The sequence below is a fragment of the Dipodomys ordii genome, unplaced genomic scaffold (genome assembly GCF_000151885.1).
Source record: "Dipodomys ordii isolate 6190 unplaced genomic scaffold, Dord_2.0 Scaffold20, whole genome shotgun sequence".
Classification (NCBI taxonomy): domain Eukaryota; kingdom Metazoa; phylum Chordata; class Mammalia; order Rodentia; family Heteromyidae; genus Dipodomys; species Dipodomys ordii.
Window position 1 is genome coordinate 11955076 of NW_012267236.1, and position 26200 is coordinate 11981275.

The 26200-nt window shown below is 37.9% G+C and overlaps 1 pseudogene; it reads right to left on the reverse strand.

Annotated features, from left to right (window-relative positions):
* Positions 1-12591: 12591 nt before the first annotated feature.
* LOC105983598 lies at positions 12592-20031 on the reverse strand (annotated as a pseudogene).
* Positions 20032-26200: the final 6169 nt, after the last annotated feature.

Sequence of the window (26200 nt, forward strand, 5' to 3'; positions counted from 1 at the left end):
TATAGTTGTGGAAATGCTCATCCTTATATAGATAAATGCATTGATTCATATATAGAGAGATATAAGCCATATATTATATAATATATGTTATATGTAATTCTAGATGCAAACATTCATATGAATATACTGTGAGGAAAAAGTTTTTATCTCTTTTTAATGTTGCTGTTGTTGGTTATGGGACTTGAGCTCTGGGCCTGGGTGCTGTCCCTGAGTCTTGTTGCTCAAGGCTGTGAGCCACAGCACCATGTCCTGTTTTCTGGTGGTTAATTGGAGATAAGAGTCTCAAGGACTTTTCTGCCCAGTCTGGTTTCAAACCTCAACCCTCTGATCTCAGCTACTCAGTGAGGATTACAGGCATGTCTGGCTTACAGTTTTTTTTGCCAAAAATAGATATTTATGCCAATGGTGATCACTAAACACTAGGCCCTTTCTTCTGATTTTTATTGAAATCACTGTGTATTAGTTCTAATATTAAAACACTACAATTTATTTAACACATGCATAACAAACTTTACTATCTTATGTTCTATTTGCATTATTTCTAAGTATTAAACTGGGTCTTTAAATGATTGTATTGTTATTTCCCTGTCATATCCTACCCTGAAAAGTTTACAGTGGAAACAGGAGTATCATTGCCTTACTGTGGACTTAGTGTATATGAACGCTTCTGTCAAGCTACTGGCATGAAGTCAATTACAAATTCGTTATCTGCCACATTATAGTAAGAGGTTTCAAATTTTTTGATAAGAATTTTGTGTTTTTAAATGCATTTATTATTTTCTTTAACATGATGGTATAGTTCTTCTCACTAAAAATATAATCTTTATGCTCAAAACAGCTTTTGTACAGTTGTGGGTTATCATTCCTAACCTTTTGTTTATGAAATCACATCTACAATATATTTGTTTATTCCTATGTTAAGGGATTAGTTGTTTGAAAAAAGTTTATGGGCACATACTAGTCAGACTTCTGTATCTCTGAAAATTGATTGGAATAGACTCCCTAAACTTCAGTATTTCAACTATTATTTGGATTCGTCTGTTTATTAGACTCATAGTTGAACTTATTTATCATTATCAGTCAGATATAATATATTTGTGTCATAAACTATGTCCATTTGATGGGTAGTGTTTATACATATTTTCTATTTCCATCAAGACAAATTAATGTACTCATGCAGCTTAATGCTATATAATTTGATCATTCAAATCTCTACTCAACACATCATGTCAGGGTAGGGATTCTGCTCCAGTAAGTCGTTCAGAGTCTTGTGTCTTCCATATAGTGAACTTACCTCATATATGTTCTCAGGGTCTATTATACTTGGTTAGCATATGGGATAATTCAGACAGTTGCATCTTAGCAGGTATTAAGGAGCACATTATGAGTGATTCCGTTTATGTTTGTCTGTATTTATGCAATTAGAATAAAAAAGATAAACGGACATCTCTCAGCACTGAGGTTCCATTAAATGAATTAATAAATCATTTATATTTTTTTCAAAGAAATAATATAATTCTTTAACAATTTTAGATTTGCCAGGCACTGATGGCTCACGCCTATAATCTAGCTACTCAGAAAACTGAGATCTGAGGATTGAAGTTAAAAGAAAAGTCTGCTAGACTCTTATCTATAGTAAACTACTCAGAAAAAGTCAGAAGTGGTGCTGTGGCTCAAGTGGTAGAGCTAGAAAGCTCTACCAACTCCAGCTAGCAAGCCTGGAGTTCAAAGAGGCTCAGGTACAGTGCTCAGGCCCTGAGTTTAAGTCCTAGGACTGGCCAAAAGTAAAGTTCTAAATGTATAGTTGTATGTATAAGTTTCATTTTCTAATTCTCTGTCTGTGGACAAATCTTTTTCTTGCCTTCCTAATCTTCTTGTTTCTTTCTACCTTGTTTTTCTTCCTCTTCTTTCCTTCTGGCCTTTTTTCTTTCTTTGCTCTCCCTAATTTTACTAAGTATTTATTTGTCCACATATCTGCCTAGAGCAATAATTTTTATACCTATACCACTTTCTCTGTACCACCAAGATCTTCTCAATTTAGATACTCATTAAATTGTGCAGTTAGACTTAAATTGAATCAACCAGCCCTTGTATTGTTCTAATAGGTACACATTTTTTTACCCTACTCCCCCCTCCCCCATAACATTCTTAGTACCCGGCAAAGACAGCCAGATTCATTTTCTGGAAACGCAGCCACAATAATATCTTTCTTTCTGCCCACAAATATTCAACTACTCACAGCTTTTGGTCAAATTAAATCATGCCGTTCATTTGCCTGAGGATACTGCATTGGCGGGTGACAAGTCTTACTTTTCTCAGCCCTCGTGTATCCTTGCTTTTCATTTTTAACAAACTCATATGCACTCGTAATACTTTATTTATATATTTGTGGTCTTTTAGACATGTGCAGTGTACTCTCACCTTCCTTTGGGAATTGCTTGTTATTTCTTCACCTGAAAAAGTCATCATCCTATTCCTCATTCTGTATCTGATTGCCTGATTTCCTATACCCTTCCCTACAACCACAGCCTCTCTCTTATACAAAAATATATGGCATAATAGAGACTATTCCAATCAGAAAGGAAATTCATAATAACATCCTCTGTATTCCCTGACTATTTGGAGAAGAAACAAGTATTTTGCCAGTGTTCTGTACCATTCATCTGTCTTAAAAAAAGTTTAAAATAAGCTTAGAGACTGCACCTAAGTGTTCATCTGGAGAACTCTAATATGAGACCCAGTAATGGATGTGTGGTTTTATCAATCTCCAAATCATAGCAGAGTCTTCTGAAGAAGTATTAAGAATAGAAGTGGTGGCTTAAATTATTCTTTCTACAGTATTTGATGCTTAATTCCCAATTTTAAAGAAGAGTTTAAACTAATTTTTGATAAAAGGTGTCTATTTAACTCAGAAAAATATTAAGGTGAGCAAGCACATGTGGCCATAGAGTTACTGACTACATTAAATGGTGATGGTTCATTTCTATAAAAAAGTTTATATTTTATTTATACTTGATATTTTAGTAGATCTAACATAATTTCCAATTTAGATATAGAAAACTGAAAATGTGCAGACATTATAGCTTAATGCCCCAGGTAACAAGGGAAGAGATTCACCTTTTTACAATTCAATCAAATACAGAATGGGAGCAGTTAATAATTGCAGAAAAAGAATAATCAGCTAAGACATTTCCTAGAGAAAAACTCATAAATTTTATTTTTGGAGTGCATTAAAATTCAGTTAAAATTTTAAAATCATAGCCTATCTTGAGCCCCTGAATAGTTGCTGCATCTATAGAAATCTATTTTAGAGGTATGCAAGTACAAATGATAGAATGTCAGCATGAAATCTGATTTTATGTGCTTTTCCACTAATATAAATAATGAAGCGTGCTGAGAGGCTTCAGATACATTTGGCTGAGTATAATTAAAACACTGAGGTGTAACATATTTTTTCAAAAAAAGAAACAAATTGAGTAGTAAAATGAAAGAAGTAGAATCCCAGCAATTCAAAACTATAACTATGTTGTGATTGCAGTATTGTGAGTAGGCTCTATCGAATATTTTGATTTAAATGATATCAATGATCACTAGAAAGTTAATAGAAGCAATGCCTTTATATTTTCTGTGAATAATGGAGAGGTTTCATTTTAGGAACACTTTTCTTTTCTATCTCTAGAAATAAGTCTCCACGGTACTCTGAAGAAGCATTCTTGCCCAAATGGAACAAACTCTTGGATGAAATTAGCCTCTGGGGCCTAAAATGAATAATTAAAATGGAATTTGAGAATCAGTGGATTTGTGTGTGTTGGGGGGGGTCCCACATTTTCTATTGGGTTAGCTGACTGAAGGCAAATCAGCTTCTTTAGATATGAAAGTCACAATTGAACTTCTTGCAGGTCATCACTAATTGCATAGCGGTGATGGGGGTGGGTTATTGACAGCCTACTCTGGGTTGAAGGCAAATTTCCCTTTAATTTCACTGCTGAGACCCACCAAATGACCAGCTGTTCATTCATGCTTGACAGAGCCAGTTTCCAGTAGGAGGGACTGGTTTTGTGATAACAAGTATTGGTTTGACATTGTTGCATTCTTTCCTGTGAATCATGTTATAATCTTACTGTATTAATAGGACATCTATGGATTCCTTTCAAGCTACCTTTGTGTTCTCTAACTTTTGGCTTCATTTGTGTGTTTTGTGTGTGTGTGTGTGTGTGTGTGATGCGTGCGTGTGTGTGCATGCTGGTATCAAAGCTTGAACTCAAAGTTTCATTGTCATTCTCATTCTTTTTGTTCACAGCTTGTAGTCTACTAGCTCAGCTCTGCCTTCAGCCAGGCATTTTGATGATTAATTGGAGATGGAGACTATCCAGTCCCCACTGGCTTTGAGTCTTGATCCTCTAGGTCTGAGTCTTCTTGGTATCTAGAATTAAACACATATAAGGATGGGTGCCTGTCCTTAGTTTCATTAAAAGAAGATGACTTCATTACACATCTGCTACCAACATAGAAAATGTTCATCATTTGCAGAAGTGATAGCAATAAGCAGAGTAATTCTTAATATAGGAACAGAATCTACACTGTATTACGTACTTTTTTTCTTTTTTAACATGTTTTTTTATTGTGAAAATACTGTACAGAGGAGGGGTTACAGTTACATGAGCGAGGTAATGAGTACATTTCTTTCTTTTTTATTGTGAAAATAACATAGAGAGGGGTTACAATTACACGAGCAAGGTACTGAGTACGTTTCTTATCAAGCATTGTTGCCTCCTCCTTTTTTCCCCTTACCATTCCTTCCTATCTCCCCCTCACCCCCACTCCCTCTCCTCCCCCCCCATTCAAATTTTTTTCTGGATATTGTTTCTAACATATTTATAAGATATTTCTTTGTTTTGTATGTCCCTCCCCCATGGTATAACCCCTGTTTTCACTGTATTTGATGTTGGTATAATTTGTGGAGGGGAAGGGAAAAACAAATTGTTTAAATAGGGATACAGGTGGACCCATTGCAACAATGAGATGTACAATATGTTATGTCGAAAATGAATATTATGTACTTTTTATATGTACATATGTAACCAGGTAAATTGAGGGTATGGATGGGATTGGGCAGATGGGAATGATGGAGGTGGTAACTTTGATGGAGATTCCTTACACTCATAAACTAATAAACTGCTATGCTGACATGAAATCTCTTTGTTCAACTATTTAAAGATAACATAGTTAAATAAATACTAAAACAAGAAAGCAAGAAGTGAAGCAAGCAAACAAACAAACAAGAAAGAAATTTAAAACTAGTTTTCCTTCACCAAAAGTTTGGAAAACATTGAATATTAAGGACCCTTGAAATAACATTGTTTAACTTTGTCCAGTGCTTCTCAACTATTTGACAGAGGAACACTTCTCTGTGTGTGTGTGTGTGTGTGTGTGTGTGTTTGTGCTATATCTATCAGCAAATTACATATAAAATAATAAATATAAAATCATTATAGCTCATGTAATGCATGCCTAATAAAATTTAAACCTGAAGGATTGGAGTTTGTTTTTCTTTTAACAAAAATACTTGGGTGTAGATGTAGAATAGCTCTAACCAAGGTGCTATCCAAATATTACCTATTGTCCTTCCCAGAATAAGTGCTATACATATTCACAATTAATTTCTCCTCCTCTGAATTGTAGAATATGGTATTGATTAGCTGCTAATTAGTATTTTGTTATATCTGGTCTTGAATTATTCTGTAGGCATCATGTGAATAAGTCTTGAAAATGGTAGCAGCACCGTGGAACAGATGAGCATCTTTGTCTTTGCTTTATTTTGTCCCATGCTAACAAACCCTGGCATGGACTGGAAGAAACACACCACAGTGGATTTGCACCTTTTATCTTTTCCTTCTGTCAGCACGGTGCTTTCCTCTTAGCATCTAGGGACTTATTACCCAAAATAATGCTTGAGACCCCTGGCATCAGCAGGAGAAGAACAAAACAGAGAGTAAAATTACCCAATTTCTGCAGAACTCATAAACATCCTGAATGTAGGTCACACTCATTGTCTGATGTGCTGTGCTTGTCATGTTCCAACAAAGCAGCTGCCACAAGTGGCTGGACTCCCGAAAAGCAGCACAACCTCCCCCCCCCTCCAAAAGAGCAGCCCATTTGGAAACAGACTTTCATTGACAATTTGGGAAAGTTGGGCATTCATTTAAGAAAAAGCCATAATTCTGTAAGAAATGAGCAATTTATGCACATTATAATCAAATTTATTTTTATATCCAGCTACTCCTACATGTGGGATAATTCAGTCTGGGAAATCATGCTAATTAGTTAGAAATCCATTACATAGGAAATCTTGCAGCAGATGTAAATGCTGTTTCAAGAATTCTCACCTCCATAATGCATGCACTTTTATTAGGCTGCATTCCCAGGGTGGGCAGTTTGTCGATGAACCAGGCTCTGAAGTGCATTTGAGGGAAAACACTCTCACAAACACCACTGATAGCATTTCTTTTCATGCTTATTGCAAACATGTATTCCACTTTAAAACACAAGGAAATCCCATTTATCAAAAGACTGGTCAGAACAGGGAACTTTTCAAGTCCAAATAATAATGCTGACACTGGTGCTGCTGCGGTGTAACGAACAATAAAATAGGCATCTCTGCTGAACTCGACATCTGAGAATGCACTTGGCAGACATGGGCGGAATACTATAAAGCCCCAAACTAGGACTGGAGAGACTGAGTGGGTAAGTAACTCTAAGCAAATCATAATCTGACCTTTTAAATGCCGGGCTTCTGTGGCATTTATACTCATACGGCCATGCTCGCAGAACTGTTGTGAATTTTAACTATGATTAATATGTAGCTTTAATTTTTTAAAGCAAAGCAAATAAAACCCTCAAATGGCCCAGCCTTTTTGGGATTATTGAACACATTCTAATTCTGTTAAAAGCAAAGCGTGGTTCTAATCCTGTAACCCGTGTAAAGATATGGCATATGCACATTCATTGCATTTCTAGATAAATAATAAATTCTAAGATGTAACTAAGGGAACAAACAAATCTGGTATCCAGGGGTTAATCTGCTTGAAGGATGAATTGGTGTAATTAAATCCTATGTTTAAAAGAAACACAGTAGAAATTAACATGCATATGCCCCTCTTCCATCACTTACTACCGCCACAAGGTACTAACCAATTCCTCTTCCTCACCATGTCCAGTCCAGTGCATGACACTTCTGACACCTATAGTTACAAGTCAAAAGCTTAGATAGGTTTTCATTCTCTCCTTTTGTCTTTTGGTCTGGTCTAGCAGAAACCTAATTGATTCTAGATAAAGAATCCTCTCACTTTTACCATGTGCCTCCTGCCTCTCGCACACACTCCAGTAATTTTTTCCCCCTCAAAACTTCTCCTTCTAACTGCTAGTTCTATATCTCTCACACATCCACTTCAGAGAGCCAGGACCAGGCTTATGAGATAAAATTTTATTTTAATTGTTTTTTAATGCTTTTTTATTGTAAAAATGCTATACAGAGTGGTTACAGGTACATGAGCAAGGTAACGAGTACATTTCCTACCAAGCATTGTTACCTCTTCCTTTGTTTTTCACCTACCATCCCTTCCCTCCCACCTCCACAACTACCTCCCCCGCGGCCCCCACCTAAATTGTAAAGTTTGTTTTTCAACGTAGTGTCTTGTACATCTCATTGTTACAATGGGTCAACCTGTATCCTTATTTAAACATTTTGTTTTTTCCCTTCCCCTCCCCAAGTTAGAGAAGTGTATATACAAGATGCAGGGCACTGACATCAAACATAATGAAAACAGGGGTTATACCGTGGGGGAGGAGCATACAAAGAAAGAAAAAATCACATGGTACATTATAAATACGTTAGAATCAATAGCAAGAAAGAAAATAAAAACACTTGTGTCTTTATCTTGGGGCTCATTTCACTTAACATCATCTTATCCGGTCATCTGTACATAGCTTTTGACTTTTTCTACTTGTCCCAGACATATACTAGTTATTGCAAATAAGGGAAACCATGGGACCTATGTTTCTTTGGGCCTGGCTTACTTCACTTCATATATTTTTTTTGGCCTCATTCGTTAGGAAATGGAAGGATGGAAAAACTTATATTTTAATTGTTAACTTTAAAATTTCTAAGTATTTAAATAGCTCACAGGAGCCTCAAGCTATAAGGCGAGAGCCCTTCTGAAGGGTCTGAGTTTGCTTTCCCAGAATTCACCCTTTGCCTCAGGCAAAGCGGCTTTCTAGAGTTCACAGGGTGGCTTCTGTTCCCTCTCACTTCAGGACTTTTGTGAAACTTCATCCTGACTAAAACGATTTCAAACTTCCACACTGTCCCAGCCTTTCCTTTCCTTTCCTTTCCTTTTTAGCTGAGAAGGCTGTCCTTCTAGAAGGCATGGCATTTCTTACCAGCATGAGGTTGAATTGTGCTTTCCATTTGCCTCCATGGACCTGCTGAATTCCCTAATCACAGATGGTATGTTTCCATTCACTAGCCTTGGTTGTATAGGAAACAGGAGTCTTCTCATACAGCATCTTCTTGAGTTCCCTCTCCTGCAGAGCTTGCAATGTGTAGACATTTAATGATCTTGAAGAAAGTCGATTTTCTCCAAATACAAAAAATGAATGACTCACACAAAAGCTCTCAATAATACACATTTAAATCCGTCTTAGACCACCTCTTCAGCCTGCTCAGAAAGCGTCGAGTGTCAATTGCAATCTTGAAAATAAGACAATAGTACCCATTCTTCTACAAATTGTGAATTTACATGTGCTTTGGCACAGACCACTCATGAAATCTATGGTCAGATGTTGCTTGTGCTGTTCCCTGGATCTCTAAAGGTCTTACCTCAGGAAACACTGGGTTATGGGTTTGTATGTAGGAAGATTAAACCATTATCTTCAAAAAGAAGCAGAAAGACCCGCCACTTGGAAGGTATGCTTCAAACAAAATCTTCTAACAACAATCAGCCAATTCTAGGATTTTAATAAGAAAGCAAAAGCTGAAATTTAAGATGTTAGAAGTGTCTCCTGATCTAGTTAAGGCAGAAATAGTAAGCCATTATTCCTTTCCATCTTTATCATCTTTGACCTGTGAAATGTGTGCAATCTGAGCATCACAAAGTACTCCTCCTGTGGGAGTTCATTAAGCCTTGCCAAACTCATTAGCCATTTAGTGTTCACTGGCCTCATGGCTCTGTCTCTCTGTTGAGCCTGAAAGCTTGTGTATTCTTGCTGTCAGACACTCAGGATGGTTCCTGGCTTGGATGAAGGAAACAAAACAAAATAAATGAAAACATCTTGTCAGTGTATATCTGCTCTTTTTAATTCAGGCCAATGCTGAGCCATAGCATTTGTTTCTTTCAGTTAATCCAGTAAAGAAAAAGTTGTGTATGGGTGGTTGTAGCTGGTAGCCTATGATTTGTGCAATGTAAGTGGTGCATGGAGTTACAGACCAGAGACACTGTTTTGATTAGGAAATAACCATGATGTACATACGATAAACACTGCACAAGATGACAGATACCTTTTTGTTTATTAGTAGCTCATATTCCTTACAGTTTTTACTGTAAATGTGATTTACAGAGTAGCTATAGTTACATAGGTTAGGTAATCAGTACATTTCCTTTTGAACAATGTCACCTTCTCCCTCATTTTCTCCCAGATCCTCAGATACTATTCCCACCAAGTCCTATAGTTCAATTCCAATATAGTGTCTAGTGAGTATCACTGCTGAATTCGTTTACCCTTTGTCCCAACATTTCTGTGCTTCCCTTTCTCCTCCCCAAATCAGATAAACTTATGTAAGTTACAGAAATCAAAAGCAGGAACAAAAGAGATAAAAAAAACAGAAAAGGAGAAAAACAAAGAACCACAAACAGTGCAACTCCCTTTCTTAGAGTTCATTTTGTATTAGATTCCCTTTTATAAGAGACTGTGTGCATGAGACATTGTAATGTATCCTGTTTCATGAGTATAGGAAGGGTTCACTTAACATCTCTGGAAAATTCTCTTGGTTTCTGAATAAATTCTAAAATCTCCTCTTACAGGAGAGAAGAGAGAGACCCTCACTTTGATGTAGCTTTTAAGCGAACCAATGACTACACTGACTTAACTCATTCCACTACCAATGATTCTATGAAAGAGTAGTGCTTGGAAGTAGTACTGGCCACCTCTGAGTGTGCTCAATGAGGTGTTTTGGCTGTAGAATTTGCTTAGCTGCCAGCATGCCTCTCACTTGTCTATAAAACAAATGACACTTCAGCAACTTACTGTGCCTAGTTCTGAGCTAGGGACTGTGAGGGATTTTAAAAGATGCTCTAGACCCCATGAGGCTTGTTCTCCTTGCATATATTTTTACTTACTGCAAAACCCACAGTAGCTGGGCGCTGGTGGCTCACTCCTGTAATCCTAGCTACTCAGGAGGCTGAGATCTCAGAATCATGGTTCAAAGCCAGCCCGGGCAGGAAAGTCCATGAAACTCTTATCTCCAATTAACCACTAGAAAACCGGAAGTGGCCCTGTGGCTCAAGTGGTAGAGCACTTGCCTTGAGCTGAAGAGCTGAGGGACAGCATCCAAGCCCAGAGTTCAAGCCCCAGGACAGACAAAACAAACAAACAAACAACAACAACACAAACAACAACAAAAACACAACAGCATGGAAAGACGGGAGAATTATCTAATCCATTTTCTGTTTGTATGTTTGGCTTATAGTCTACTGAGTAGAAAACAGAAAGGAAGAAAGCAGACACATGCAAATAAAGCACTGTGAGGAGAGAAAACTGTATCCTAAACTATATCTTCAGGATGTGGTGGGTTATTTGGATACATTTCTTGGGTAAGGAAAGGACGACTTGGATAAGAATAAAGTTTAGTAAGTGGAGAAGACACCTGTTTATTCCTCATTCACTTCCCACTGACGTTTGGTTTAGAAAAATTTGTGGAATGATATTAAGGAAGAAAACTATTATTTTTTCCTAGATGATGAACCAACAGCATGTCTATTTTATATGTCCCAAAATAACACATGTAAATTTTTTGAATATTATTTTTATTTTAATATTTTTGTTATCTTTAGTTGTACATACAACTTGCCATTAAACAAAGTAAATATTGTTTTTTGTGGCATCTTTGCATAATTGCTGAACAGTATGCTTATCATTCTTTCATTCAACTATTGACTTCTATTTTCTGTCTTTCTTTTTCAGCTTAGTAATCCCAAGGGGTTTGCTGCACCTGCATTTAAAACATGCTTTGTTTTTTAGTTGTAAAAACGTGGACAGGTAAATCCTCAGCATCATAGATTATTTCTCTATTTCTCTGAAAGTGATGAAAGAAAGGAATGAAAGAGGAAGGAATGAAGGAAGAAATAAAGAATGCAGGAAAAGAAGAAAGAAAGGAAGGAAGGAACGAAGGAAGGAAGGAAGGAAGGAAGCTAGCCTATTTTCAGGGTTTGTGAACATTAAATGAACTAATGCATTGTTTAAAACACAATGTTTTAATGATGTTCTTGGTGTATAATTGTGGCTCTGTAAATTGTAGGCATATCTACATCTTACCATCGAAGGCATTGTAATCTACTTGGGACAACAAGATGATTACTTAAAAAGGCGGGAATTGGATGATAGGCTAGAGAATAGGGCTCATTATCAAGAGTGATGATTACAGATGATTAGTGCAATATTGCTGCAAATGGATTGGACTCTGTTAAGAAAATTGGGAAAAGAAAGCGAGGGAAAACTTTATAGCTCTATGTTCATACAGGCAGATTTTATATTGGTAGAAAGGAATGTGTTTTCATCACATCTCTCATTCATTCATTGATTCATTCAGCTTGTAAGGCTCAGATTTTAGCTAAATTCGTGTTAGTTGAGACAAAGTTCCTAAGCATTTCTTTGCACAGCTTGTATATGTCAGCAATTGCCCTAGTCACATGGGTTGCTTCAAAAACTTGCCTTGGAAGTTATCAGGCTGACAAAGGTACTCATAGCCTGCACAAAGATGCACGCATAGGAATGAAATGAAGGTGCTGGCTACTTTAAAACTCAACATATAGACAGAATGTTCTATCATATCCTCTTTCTCTTTCTCTCTCTCTGTTTCATTCTCTCAACTTGTTTTCTTCCTCTCTTTTTTCTGTGCCTCCTTTCATATCTCTTTAGTAAAGATTTGTTTTTCTGAAACCTAAGTGGGCACACTTAAACCAAAGCCTAACACACAAAAATACTATTTTATAAAACAAGAAAATGAAGGGTAGTCATTTAAACAACAGAGATTATTCTTTTTTCTTTCTAAAGCAAGTAAATTTATTATCATTTCTCACGAAACAAATGAAGAACATGTAGAAAATAGCTAGAACACAGAAGAGCCGTGGCTCGCGGCCCGGTGGACTGGCACAGCCTGGGCGAAGGCCCGCACGGCCACGCGCCAAGGAAGGTTGGCAGAGGAGGGCCGCGCACCCACCAAGAACCAGAGCAAGACTTCGCCCACACCGCAGGTAGAGGTGCTTGGTGATGCTCTGGAGGAACTGGGGTTCCACTAGGGCTCCCGTGAGTCTGGGCCTAGTCCATCCCTCCTGTGCGCTCAGGCGAGGAACAGGGCTGAGAAGTCAGGAGGAGGCAGGTTGCTCCTTGCAGGGAAGCTGGGTGTGGCAGAGCTGTGCCACCCTCCCGGGTACAGGACATCCACATATGGTGGCAGGTGGCAGGCTTGGGCTCACTAGGGCCCAGGCACTTCTCGACCCCACTGCCCTTCCTGCCATTGAAGAAGAAGAAGTTGTTGTGCATTGGGATCCTCTGAGGGACCCGCTTTCAGGATCTCCTGTGCCAAGATTCTGCCAACTACCGCACACACAGGGGCCATCTCAGAGAAGCAGGACCTGACAAGTCATGGGGCAGCAGGTCAGGATGGATGCCAGGGAGTAGAGCACACGTCCTTGTGGATCTGGAGCAGCAGCTCAGAATCCTCCCTGCAGGTACCGGAACCAGGGTCTCTTCCTTCATCTGTGCAGAACTTTAGAAGAGCTTGTAGGAGGAAGTAATCGGGGGCTGTACGCTTAGGGCGGCCTGGGCCTTCTCGCTGCTCCAGTCTACTGCCAGGGCCTCTTTGATGGGGCAGAAAACCATCTTCTTCTTCACCATTGTTGTCTCAGATGAGTCAAGTTTTGCCTTTTTGGTGTCAGGCCCATCTTCCACTCCTTGGCTAACTTTGACAATTTTGGTTTTCTCCTCAACAAACTCATGCTCTCCAAGATTGGCAAATGTGTAACCATGATAGCCAAAGACCTCTCCGGTGAAGCACTTGATGCTGTTTTTGTGGCAGATCTGGTCAACATTAATGATGACATCCCTTGAGCAACCAGCCAGGCACATAGCACCAAACTGAGTGAAAAGTGACTCTGTTTTCTTCTCTATGTCCTCTGTGTCCACCTTCATATTCACCATGGGGTTAAGATTCTGAGCTCGCTCCAAAGAGGCTTCGGCTCTATTTCGTCCAACAGACCCAGTACGAACCAGAAACTGCGCTCCAGGATGTTCCGCAGACACCAATTTGTGGTCCAGCTTGGTCGGCCCTTTCATTCCAGCCAGGATGAGGTTCTTGGTGATTTCGGCTCCCAGTCCCATCATTCCAACCACCAGCACCCGGGAGGTCCGCAGCTTTTTTCTGTGTCTCCAATCCCCACAAGCAGATCTGCCCATCATACTGCGCGCCTCCTCTTCACCAACGCCGCCGCCAGCCTCCAACTTCTCCACCACCACGCGGGTTGCCGCTCGCTGGCCCGCGTGCCGACAACCTGCAGAGATTATTCTTGCATTCCTACAAGAGAGTCCAGAAAAAATTAGTTTCATGGAAAGTTTTCATCATGCATACAGAATGTAAGTTCCTTTTCAGTAATTTCTGTATATGTTTCAGAAAGACATCTGTTATGTGAATTACGATACACCTGCATATCCAAATTCAAATGTCAATGTAGTAAACACTTACGAGTTACTGATGACAAAAGGAAATGTATTCTGTGCCATTATAGTCAAATATTCTTTTCTAGCTATACACAGTATTTGGAAATAAAATGCCATACCTTCAGGATCACTGCTCAAGGGCTGTCCCATTATTTGGATGCATGGGTTAGCTTCCTGGGGTTCAGCTCATGAGAAGTGATTCAATACGACTTGTCCTTACCACATCTGCACATGATATTGTAAGACTGTTCTTCAAATGCTCTGAACAAAGCTACCTAATCTTTAACAAGAGGCATACCCTTAATTGTCATTTTTTATATCTTAAGGAATTAATAAAGATTGCCTAAGTCACAAAGGATGCATAGGTAGAGTGGCTTTTCAAAGTTTCTTTTTTTTCATCCCTGAAGTAATATGCTGACTCCTCACTTTTAACTTCCAAGAAATTTGCAAACTGAACAGTTAGTACGTGTCTTAAAGTCTAAAGACTTATCTTGGAATATGAAATAGTTGCAAAAAAATAGAAAGTAATTACTTCATGCAGATAACTCCATGGAATAATGCTAGGTGGTTGATCTGGAGTTATGCTAAGATAGGAGAATTGGGCTCTGTTAGGGAAAATTATAAAATGAGTTTAAAAAGGAATAATAAGAAAGGCAATTTAAGAGTTTAAAAATAATGAGTTTGATCTGAATATGAAGTTTTAGAAGTTAGAACTTGAATCCTTGAGGGATGGATCACGTCAGTTCAAATCTGCATGTGATGGAGTGGTCTTGGGGAAAATGGCGAGATAACCCCTTTCCTATGGGATCTACTAAGCTGCATGGAAACAGTCCATTTTCCTTGTCCGCTAAGCTTTCAAAAGTGCTGTTTCTAGATGCCAGGCATAGCATCCCTCTTCACTTGTGTTTGAATGCCTAGGACTAGATTTCTGCCACCCATTGTCATTAGGACAGAACATTCTATGTTTGTCTTTCTTAGCACTTCGTGTACTTGAAATAACCTAAAAGTGTATTGTGGCTGATGCCGTTATTCTAGATATCTTTTTACTGCAAATGAGCATATGAACAAGAGCATAAAAGTAAGTAGAACAGGGCAAGGGGATGTAGGAAAACTTTGTTCTTCAGCTAATTGGAAAAATATTTCAGATTTGATGGTAAATTTCTAGCAATGCATATGCATGTATGCACACCCATGAGTGTGTACACCTGCACACCTCACTCATACTTTTTGGGAACGTGTATCTTTCAACGTCTAATAAGTGATCTCTTGGCTTGTGCTCATTGCCATGGGGACATGTTTGTATCAGCAGCCATTCAGGCATTGTAGACAAAGGTCACTGCTATTGAAGTTTGGTGTTCTGGTTAAGAAGTCAAATCACTTAGTGTCACAGCCAAACTTCATTCTGAGCCTTTCTGAGGTAGACAAAAAAAGAGGAACCTTGGTCAAGACTATTGTGTTTCTGGAAGGAGCTATCATTGGAAAACCTCCAGAAGGCTCTGTAGGCAGCTGACACAGTGAACGAAAAAGGCACTTAAGTATCTTCTCTTATCCTTATGGCTTTCTTTTAGCTATGCATGTGGCTGCATTTCAAACTTAACACTCAGAGGTAAAGTTTGGTAAGTAGCAGCATGATTTGGGGATCACGTTATCCTAATGGTGCTCTTTAAAATGACCTTCAGTCCATTATGATCAAATTTCCTTGGTTGCTACACTATTGCTTTCTGTACTAGAGTTATTGACTAAAGCAAAAACAGTTCTTTGACCCATTCTTAGTTCTGATCTGTGTTGGAAGTGATTTTTTTTTCTTAGCAGTTACCTTTCATGTCCTTATTAATCAATTTGAGCTTTCTCCTCCTCTGAACTAAGCTGCTAATGCCTTGCTTTGTGAATGGCTCTATTTGAGAGTGTAGAAATAAATACATGGTCTATTTCATGAATAATTCTACAGTGTGTCATGCTTTTCTTTTACTTCAGTACCGTTTAATACTTAAAGTTTTATTCAGAGATTTCTTTGATACTGTTTCTGTTTACAGGCCATGATAGATTTAGTAGGCAAATACTTAAGAGACAACTAATACAAATAAAATTAAAATTATAAATATGATATATAATATCATAAGCTAAAAAGGGAAGAAAGATATTTCTTATTTTGGATGGAAAAAATGAAAAACAATTTAAGCAGTACATGGAAATATTATACATATTTCCAAATTAATGATACTCAATCAAAAAATAGTACCAGAGAAAAATTCACAGAAGAATGACAGCCAAGCCATGACATTGGCAACATATAAAAATGACTAGGTAGTTAGGCATGGTGGCTCATGTCTGTAACTCTAGCTACTTGATTGCTTTGATAGCCTTCAAAAGTTAGCAGTGTGAAATGGGGAGAATGTGGTTGCTGACAAGCCTGGGCATTTATGAGAGGCCACTTTCTCAACCAATAGCTGGGTATGGTACCATGCACCTGTAATCTCTGCTTTGTGGGAAACTGAGATCAGAAGGATTGCTGTTTCAGACTAGTTCAGCCAGAAAAACTCAGGTGGTTTCACCTTAATCAATGAAGCTGGGCAACTGGCATCTCAGCTACAATGGGAAATATAAAAAAGGTGGATTGTAGCCCAAGCATGAATCTGAGCAGAAGGCAGAGCTTATCTTAAGAAGCACCAGTTTACAAAAGAGCCTGAGGTATAGCTCAGAGGTAAAATGTCTATCAAGTGTGAGGTCTTGAGTTCAAACCCCAATACTGTCTAACATAAATAAATGAACAAAAACAATAAGGTCTGATGGCCCAGAGAACACAAAGATCTGCAGCCAGTAAGCAAGAGAAAGGGGGAAACCTCAAGTTGAAAATCTTAGCCAGGAGTCTGAAAAAGTAATTTGAAAGAAGAAACATTCAAATAGCTAATGTAACTGTGGAATGCTGTCTCTCTTCTTAGGAAGCAGGTAAATGTAAATGCGAGCATTGAGGCATCCATGTGTTTTCCTCTTTGGTAGTGGTGAAGTTTGAACTCACAGCTTCTTGTTCTCTACACAAGTGATGTGTAGCCTCTCTGTGCACCAGGTTCTAATTATTCCTTTGATATTTCAAAAATTCCAAAACTCAAAAGCCCCAGTTTTGGTTCCCTGGTGAGAGTATCAACTGGCAAGTCCTCTGAGGAAGAGTTGTTGCAATTGTTTGCATGTGTTCCTGGAAGACCCGCAAGACCTCAGGGAAAGTCATATTCAAAGGAAGACAGTCTATAAAACAAGGTGAAAGCAGAATCATTGATATCTATTTATGCCCCACAATGTAATGTTTCAATCTGATGTGACATAACTACGTTACAAATTGCATGGATCATTTCCAAAAAACATAAAAGATAATTAAACAAAGTAAAATAAATATTGGCAAAAATTGCAGCATGAAACCATTTTATAATAATTGCTTCAGATGTGTTTTATGGCTAAGAAATAGCAGTTTCAAACTTTTCAAGGAAATGTGTGTATCTGAGCAAATGTATAGAAAGCAGCCATGAAAAACACAATGTTCTAGAGAATGAAATTGGTAATGGCACACATAAATGGTAAAAATAATAAAAATAAGCAGAGAGGACATACTTGGACTGACACCTAAGTATGCTATTGACTTGTGAGTAGGAATATCTCAGCTTTACATCCCCAAGTTTCAGAATGATAAACAACTACACAAAGAAGGTGTGTGTGTGTGTGTGTGTGTGTGTGTGTGCATGTGCATGCAAGGACACTTGTATTGATTTTACTTCTGGTCATTTTTATGCTCACATAGCCCTCTTTTGAAATATTTCTAAGTTTTCCTCCTCTTACTAATCTTCAAGGTTTAGGATCAGACTCTTCAGTTAACATCTGGAAAAGCATGGCCTCATACCCAGGGACTTAGCTTTCTCGTTGATATCTTGCCTGAAAACTCAAGTTGTTCAAATGTTTCTTCTTCCAACTGACAGGGCTATGTTTGCATTGAGTTAATTCACTGAATTGAATTAAAAAATATATATCATTACTGTGCTAAAATTTATTTGATTCCTTATCAAAGCAATCCTCTTCCTATTCATGTATTTGTCTAAATACTCTACTTTCAAATTTGGGGAAATTTTCCACTTGTATCCACTGTAAGTTATTTAGTGAGTTCTTACGATAGTGATATCTCCTTTGTAGAATTTATCTCTATTATATATAAAGTAATATCGACTAATGACAGTGTTCGCATTGAAAAAAGTAAATTTTCTATTATTTCCACTCATTATACTGAGTGACTTATTTATTACATAATAAATGACTTATTTATTACATAATAACATATAACTTCAAATTGGCTTATTACTTGCATACAGTGATATTCTTTTGCTGATAAGCATAACACATTTTTCATAGGCCAATCAAATATCAAAATGTTTCAAATCTTGTCTATATTTGGAGTTTTACTTGTACCCTCTATTTTTTCCTCCATGCATAATATGTAGTAGAGCTTACCATTCCTTTAGTACTTTGGCAGAAATTTTTAGTGTAGTTTAGAAGAAAGCATAGAAAATCATGATCACCCTTGTAGTATGTTGAAGTAAAGAATACATAAACAAAATTTAAATATACATATTTGCTGTTTTAGTGTTGACAGAAACAGAACTAGGTTTTCTGGATAAGGGTAATTCACACACACACACTCACACACACACACACACGCACACAAGCACGCACGCACGCACGCACGCACACATACATTTATCTAGTCCCTCCTCTGTCACCTGCTCGCTTAACAAACATGAGTCCTCCTGACTTGTACTGGTTATAAAACCTAGAACCACAAAATACATTCTTGTCTTGTGTCCCTAATTTTGTTTGTTCTCTGTTTCTTTGTTTATTGCTGTACCAATGAATTGATGCCTGAAAGATGTGCAGTGATTTAATATAATGAAACATGCTGAAATAAACATGCAGAGATGAAACGAACTACTTTGAGAAGCAACGTGAGCAAGACAAAAGCTTGAGGATGATCCATGAGCACCAGCCTGAGAATGCAAGCCATCTTCTTCAATGAGAGCATGATGGTCTAGGACTTCCAGTAAACAAATGCTATTTCTATGCTCAGTAAGAGGAATGAATTGGAATAAGCAATTGACAAAGAAATGCTCCTTTTGCTAACTCATTGTCTCCTGTGAAAATCCTAAGACAATGCCTTTTAAGCCCTAGAATAGAAATACATTATCTCTAGGAGAAAAATAATGGGCTAAGAAGTAGGCATATCCAAACTAGAGTCTTCTTTTTAACTTAACAATGCCAAGGATGCCAGTGGAATAAAATTCAACAGATACAACACAGACATTGTAATATCTTTGTGGATAATGTAGAGATTCACTGGGTGGATACAAAGAAAATAGGGTATTAGCTGGTGGAAGGTATGTTTGAAAAGAGCTTAGGAAAGCATGAGCTACAGAGATTGCTAAAGGCTATCAAAATGCTAGCCAATGTATTTTCCATTTTAGCATTTTTTATCAGAAATTTTAATGGTAAAAGTAACTTGAAAGTTAACAAAATTTAAAACTTGGGTATTTTTATCAGTTGGGTGATATGTTGATGATTGAATTATTTACCAGAAAGGTTCCAAATAGCCTGGAGAGATCCAAATGTAATGATGCAAATGTGTTAAGAATTAATGTTCAAGTCTAGGTCTGGATCTTAAAACATAGTTGCATGGATGGAGGAATTAGAGAGGCATGATATATCAGTTATCTGTTACTGTATATGAAATTATCCTAAACTAACAGCTTAAAATGATGAAAGTTGATTTTCTTCCAGGGTTTTATAGAAGAGACTTAGCCAGGGTGATTCTAGCTTAGGGTGTCTCCTGAGGCAGTTGTAAAGGCTGAAGTAGAGATTGTGCTTCTAATAATGCAGAAAAGAAATGAACCTCACTGCTTATGTTGAGAATGGTGAATCCTTGTAACATACCATCGGACTTCGTTAGAGTACAAGAGTAACCAGAGAGCACAGGAGACATCCAGAATCTCTTGCCACTATCACTAACGCCATGTTCTGTGAGTCATCTGAATCAAGTCTAACGCTACTGGGCAGGGCCATAACGCTATGGTAGGGTCAACTGGGCCCATCTTCTAGGTTGACTATTGCAGATGATTTTTTTCTGAAGTTCTGTCAAAGTGGTTTAGGATATTTTACATTTCATAAACAAGGTAAGTCATTAATGTGACCTAGCTATCCAAAATGTTCCCATAACATTAATCGGCCAAAGATAAGCACACAGGCAATCACACTATACAAGTATCCTTTGTGTGCTAATAAAAACATAACTGACTTGTAATTCAGAGCTCCATGCTTTATATGTATGTATACAATACTTATATATGCATATATACATGTATATGTTTATATAATATAAATTATATGTATATATTTATACATACATATGTGTATATGCACATAAATATGTATATTTCTATATGCATACATTTAAATATGTACACATATAGGTGTATATGTAGTTACATACACATGAGTGCATGTATTCTAGCTCTCATATAAGTATATACAATATATACTGGAATACACTTGAAAGATAAAGGGAAATTAACAGAAATAAAATACATGAAATAGCATTCTTAGCCTATATAAAAGTAGCTTACAGGGGATGAGAAGGCAAAAATCAAAGAACTGTGGATAAAGAACAAGACTTGCTTAGTGTGTTTAGGTGTTGTGGGAATGTCCATCAGTAGTGAGAACACTTCAGAAAATTAGGGAAAGCCAGTGTAATGCTTAAGTTGTACAAAGCTGGAGAACTGAGTTTCTTATACCACTTCTCCTCAAGGCAAAATAAGAAAAGTGTAACAAGTAAGTCTGAGTGGGATGTGAGTATTGAATGGAATGAGTCTTTCCCTTCAGAAAGTCTTTTCCACTAGAGGCTGAGTGTTGTTTTTAAATTCAGCTGGAGAATGGTGCCTGTGGAACAGGCAGAATCCTGTTTTCCCCAGATCTTTGCCTGATTATAGTTATCCATAGCGCACAAGAAAACAAACACAAATTAAGTATATCTGTTAAATATTTACAATAAATGACGAAGCAGGATATATCAAAGAGGCTCATATCTTATAAGCAATTAGTAGCAATAAATATAGACTTCATTTTAGCATGTTTAGGTGCCAATCAGCAGTTGGAGATAAAGTCTGATTTATTCACATTTGGTAAAAATCATACTTCTTATTCATAAAAGGGTGACTAAGGTGAAAGGTAGGAAAAATATTAAAAGGCAGTTGTACCAATTTGAGTGTGACGAGATGCTGTCAAATTATTTATTGACATGTCTTTTGTATTAGAGTAGTTCCTATGAATAGAAAGTCAACGAATAAAACTTGAAGGAGCAAGGGCTGCCCCTGAAAGGGTTAGGTGTGCTGATCTGTGGTACAGCCCTGGGAGCTGATGGTGAGACAGAGATAAATGTTGTCAGAGCAGGCGTGAAGATAGAGAGAATAAGAGGGTGCAACATAGAACACAATGGCCCAAAAGTGACACAGATAACCTTTGAGATCCTTTCCAAATATTGCATTCTGGGGTTGCACTAAAGCTCTAGAAAGATTTTCCTCTTCTGACTTTGAGAGCTGAGAGTTTTGGGACCTACTTGTGTTTTGTCCAGGTATGTAGAATGGGAAGTGTGATATTTTTGGATGCTTATAGCAATGTTTTTTTTTTGTCTGTCTGTCTCTCTCTGATAACTTGATAACTGAGCTCTGAAGCTGACAGAGGCAGAGTAAGAACACAGGCATGGTATCTAAGGCTAGTAATCCTGTATTTACCTCTTACCTTCTTTAATTTCCCCTATTTTAAAATTGATAATGCATATTATTTATGTAAAGAGTCTTCACTGAAATTTCCCACATTTTTATATAATATTCTTTTCTCTTTCTTTCTCCCCCCCCCCTCCCAATCCTGGGGCTCGAGCTCTGGGCTTGATTGATAGCCTTGGGTCCTTTTGCTCAAGGTTAGCACTCTACCACTTGAGCCATGAGCCACTTCCAGCTTTTTCTGTGATTAATTGGAGATAAGAGTTTCACAAACTTTCTTGCCTGGGCTGGCTTTGAACTGTGTCTTCAGCTCTCAGCCTCGTGAGTAGCTAGGATTATAGGCGCGCCCACCGCATCCTCCCACATATAATGTATTTTGATCATGTTCATTCCCTCCATTACTCTTTCTTATCTTTCCCTCCATGCATTTTTTAAATCTATTTTTCTTTTTTATGGTATTGGGGATTGAATTTAGGGTTTCATGCTTACTAGGCATAAATGCTCTACCACTTGAGCCACAACTACAGTGCCTTTTGCGTTTAGGTTTTATTTATTTTTATTTTTCGGTGGGTCGTGGGGCCTGAACTCTGGGCCTGGGCACTGTCCCTCAGGTCTTCAGCTCAAGGCTAGCCCTCTACCACTTGCACCACAGCACCACTTCCTAGGTTTTATATTTTTTAAACATAGGGTTTTATACTTTTGTCAAAGTTATAGTGGACCAGGAACCTCCTACATCTGTATCCAAACTAGTGGGTACTATAGGAGTAAACTATGATGACCATTTTTTTTGAGGATTCCTTTCAACATTTTGCTCAGGCTGGTTATAAATTATAGTCCTCCTGAATAGCTGTGTTCACAAACACCATAGTAAGTTTCTCTCTCTCTCTCTCCCTCCCTCCCTCCCCCTTCCTCCTTCCTTCCTTCCTTCCTTCCTTCTTTCCCCCTTTTCATTCTTCCTTTCCTTCCTTCCTTCTTTCCTTTCCTTTCTCTCCTTTCCTTCCTTCCTTTTTTCTCTCTTTCAATCCTTCCTTCCTTTCTCTCTCTTTCACTGTCTCCCCCTTCACTCTCTCCCTCCTTCTTTTCTTTCCTTTCATTTTCTTTTTCTCTCCCTCCCTCCTCACCCTTCTTCCCTCCCTCCCTCTCAACCTCTCTCCCTCCTTTCCTTTTCCTTCCTTTCTCTCTATTATTCTTTCCCTCCCTCCCATCCTTCCTTCCTTTCTCTTTCACTGATTCCCTCCTTCAATCACTCCCTCCTCCCCCTCTTTCTTTTCATTCTCTTTCTTTCTCTCCTTCCTTCATCCTCCTTCTTCTCTCCCTCCCTCTCTCCCTCCTTCCCTCCTTTCCTTCCTCCTTCCTTTCTTTCTTTCATTCTTCCCTTCCCTCCCTTCCTCTGTCCACTTCCTTTCTTCCTCCTTCCTTCCTTTCCTCCTTTTACAATATTTAATGGGTTACATTATACTATTTCCATACATACACAATGAAACATGTTTATTTTCACACCTCTCTTTTTTCTTTAATCCCTCCTGCTTCCCTTCCACTCAGAGGTTACCCTTTTATATTCATGTCATTTTTCCACTTACATGAGAAACTTGTGATATTTGTCTTTCTGGGTCTAGCGTGAAGATCTCCAGTTCCATTAATTTCCCTGCAAATGACATATTTATGGCAGAGTAATACTTGTGTGTGTGTGTATGCATGTGTGTGTGTGTGTGTGTGTGTGTGCTGTGCATCTAAATTTAAAAAAATCAATTCATTGGGATTGTATCTCAGCCCTTTCAAAATGTTTTCCATCAAGTCACCAAATATCAAGAAGTGCTGACAAGTTTGGAGATTCTTATAAATGGTGGCTAAGAATATAAATTAGAGCAGTTACTATCTAAATCAGAATGAAAGTTCCTGAAAGAACTAAAAATAGAACAACCATATGATCATATATTTCTACTCCTGGACATATATGCAAAGGAATATAAAACATAACCATAATCCCTGTACATATACATTTATAGCATCATTATTCCCAACAGTCCAACCATGGAATCAAAAATAGCTTTTCTTATTTAATAAATAAGGTCTGAAACCCTCAGAAAGATATTGAGATGACAAAGTTGTTATAATTACATCTCTGAAACCCACTTGAGAGCTACAGAATAGTGAATCTGTCTCTGAAAGACCTTGCTTTTGCCTAATGACCAATTAGACTGGTCTAGAGTTTTGGCTGGATATCACATTTGACTGGCCACACACAAAAGAAAGCACGACCTCTTCAGTGAGGTGAAGTTTTTCCTTAGTGCCCTTGGACAAGCATAAGTCTCCCTGAGGGAGTGGGAAAGAGAAATGGAGCATGAAGTCAGAGTTAGCCTTTTTTAGTACAGATCACTAGTATTTAATTTTGCAAAGAGCAGGAAATCATTTATGCTAATTCCCTCCCCATGCCTCTGATGGGTGGGTGCTTCTAACCTCATTTAAATATCAGAAAATCAAAGATACAGTAAAATGGAAGAACTTACACTTGGCTTCATTCTGTGAATCAAAGAATTCTGGAGGTCAGACAATATTTATGAAACCTGGGACCTAGCAGCACCTGAAGAGTTGGACCAAATATTCTCTCATTCAATCATCAGTGAGATATTAAAAAAATGTAAGGCTTTCTAGCCTTAATAAATTCTATTGTTAAATGTATTCCTTTTCCCTTTTTTCTTGGCATTATTTTTTTTCCATTGTCTTATTCAGATTGCCTAAGTAGGTAGCTGGATTTCTTCCTGCAACTGTCCTTACCTTAGGTCACATTTTAATTCATAAAACTACGTATGGATCCAGGTGCCGGTAGTTCACACATGTAATCTTAGCTAGTCATCCAGCTGACATCTAGTAAAGAGAAAGTTGAAGCTATTGTAGGCAGAAAAATTCATGAGACTCCATATCCAAAGTGACCAGCAAAAGCCAGGTTGGGGTTGTGGTTCAAGTGGTAGAATGTTAGAGAACACCACCCTAGCAAGCTCATGCTCCTGAGGTCCAATCTCAGTACTGTCCACCACATTTTGAGCAATCTAGGTATAGCAAACAGAGGAAGGATTCATAAAGATACATATTCAGATGGACAGATTCCAGCTTGTACATTGACATTACACAGAGACCAAGAAACAGTAACACACTGACTCTAAGAATGCATAGATAATATTGTTACCTATAGTATGTCCTGTGGAAGCCAGATTGATGTTGATAAAAGCAAAGTATAGATCCTCAAGAAAAAATAAGTTGGGATATTTCTAATCATTCAAGTTTGACCTTTACTACAGGTCTTCTGGGAATTTTTAAAAATAATAATTCTAATGTACTCACTACCTTGATTATGTAAATGTAACCCCTCTGCACATCACCTTGACAATAAAATTAAAAAATAAATAGAAAATACAAAAGTAATTCCAGATAAGAGTGTAAGAAGAGAAGATAGTATGTAACATTTTCCAGCTCATTTGGACACTATCTCTTCTCCTTTCTCCTTTCTTCTTTCTCCTTCCTTCCCCTTCCACTCCCCACCCCCGCTGTCTTCTCTCCCTTTCTCCCTCTTTTTCTCTCCCATTCTCCTCTCTTTTTCTTTCAATCACCATGAAACAGGACTGTTTTGTGATCATTCAAGAACTATTGGAATGCAATTTCTTGTGTCATGTCTCTTTATTGATTTTACCAGCATCAATTTCTGATTTTAACAAAAAATTGGGACTTCAGGTTTTATCTAGATAATTCATCCTTTGCTGTGTGAATCTGTACTTTGTCTCTCCTTCACCAAGTCCAAGTCTAAATTTGTGCTGTGGTGTTTGTCTATGCATCTCAGTTGTCAGTTTGCACCTATTTATATAGACTTTCCTTTCCTTTTCTTTCTCTAGCTAGAACTTCTATGACTTCCTGGCTAAGGGATAGAAGGTGATTTTCCCAGACATTAGAGCATGCTGATGTATGTATGCAAGGCCTCTAATCTGATGGAATTGCAAAATGTCCTAAGGAAGGCACAGAGAAGAGACATAGCACACAATGTAGGAAGGGGATTTGCAGAAAGAAGTTTCTTACAAGAATGGGTTGATTTAGCAAAAATAATGGAGGTTGGGGAGATGAATGGCAGTTGAGGAGAGAAGAATACAACAAAATTCATTTCAGTTTATTCCAGAGGTAGCAGAGGATTGATTCCTGGGGACAAAATGTGTGTGGGAAAAACATGACAGTACCAGGTGAGGGTGTCTACTGTATGCTATAGGATATCATGACCACTCTCTGCTACAGGTTTATCATGGGCATAATTCTACTTGGCATCGCTAAATTATCTGAAACCCTCTAGAGCTCTCCAGGATTATTCCTTTTGCTTCATGAAACTGAGAATTTTGTAAATTTCCATGATATTTTTTGGTTTAAAATTT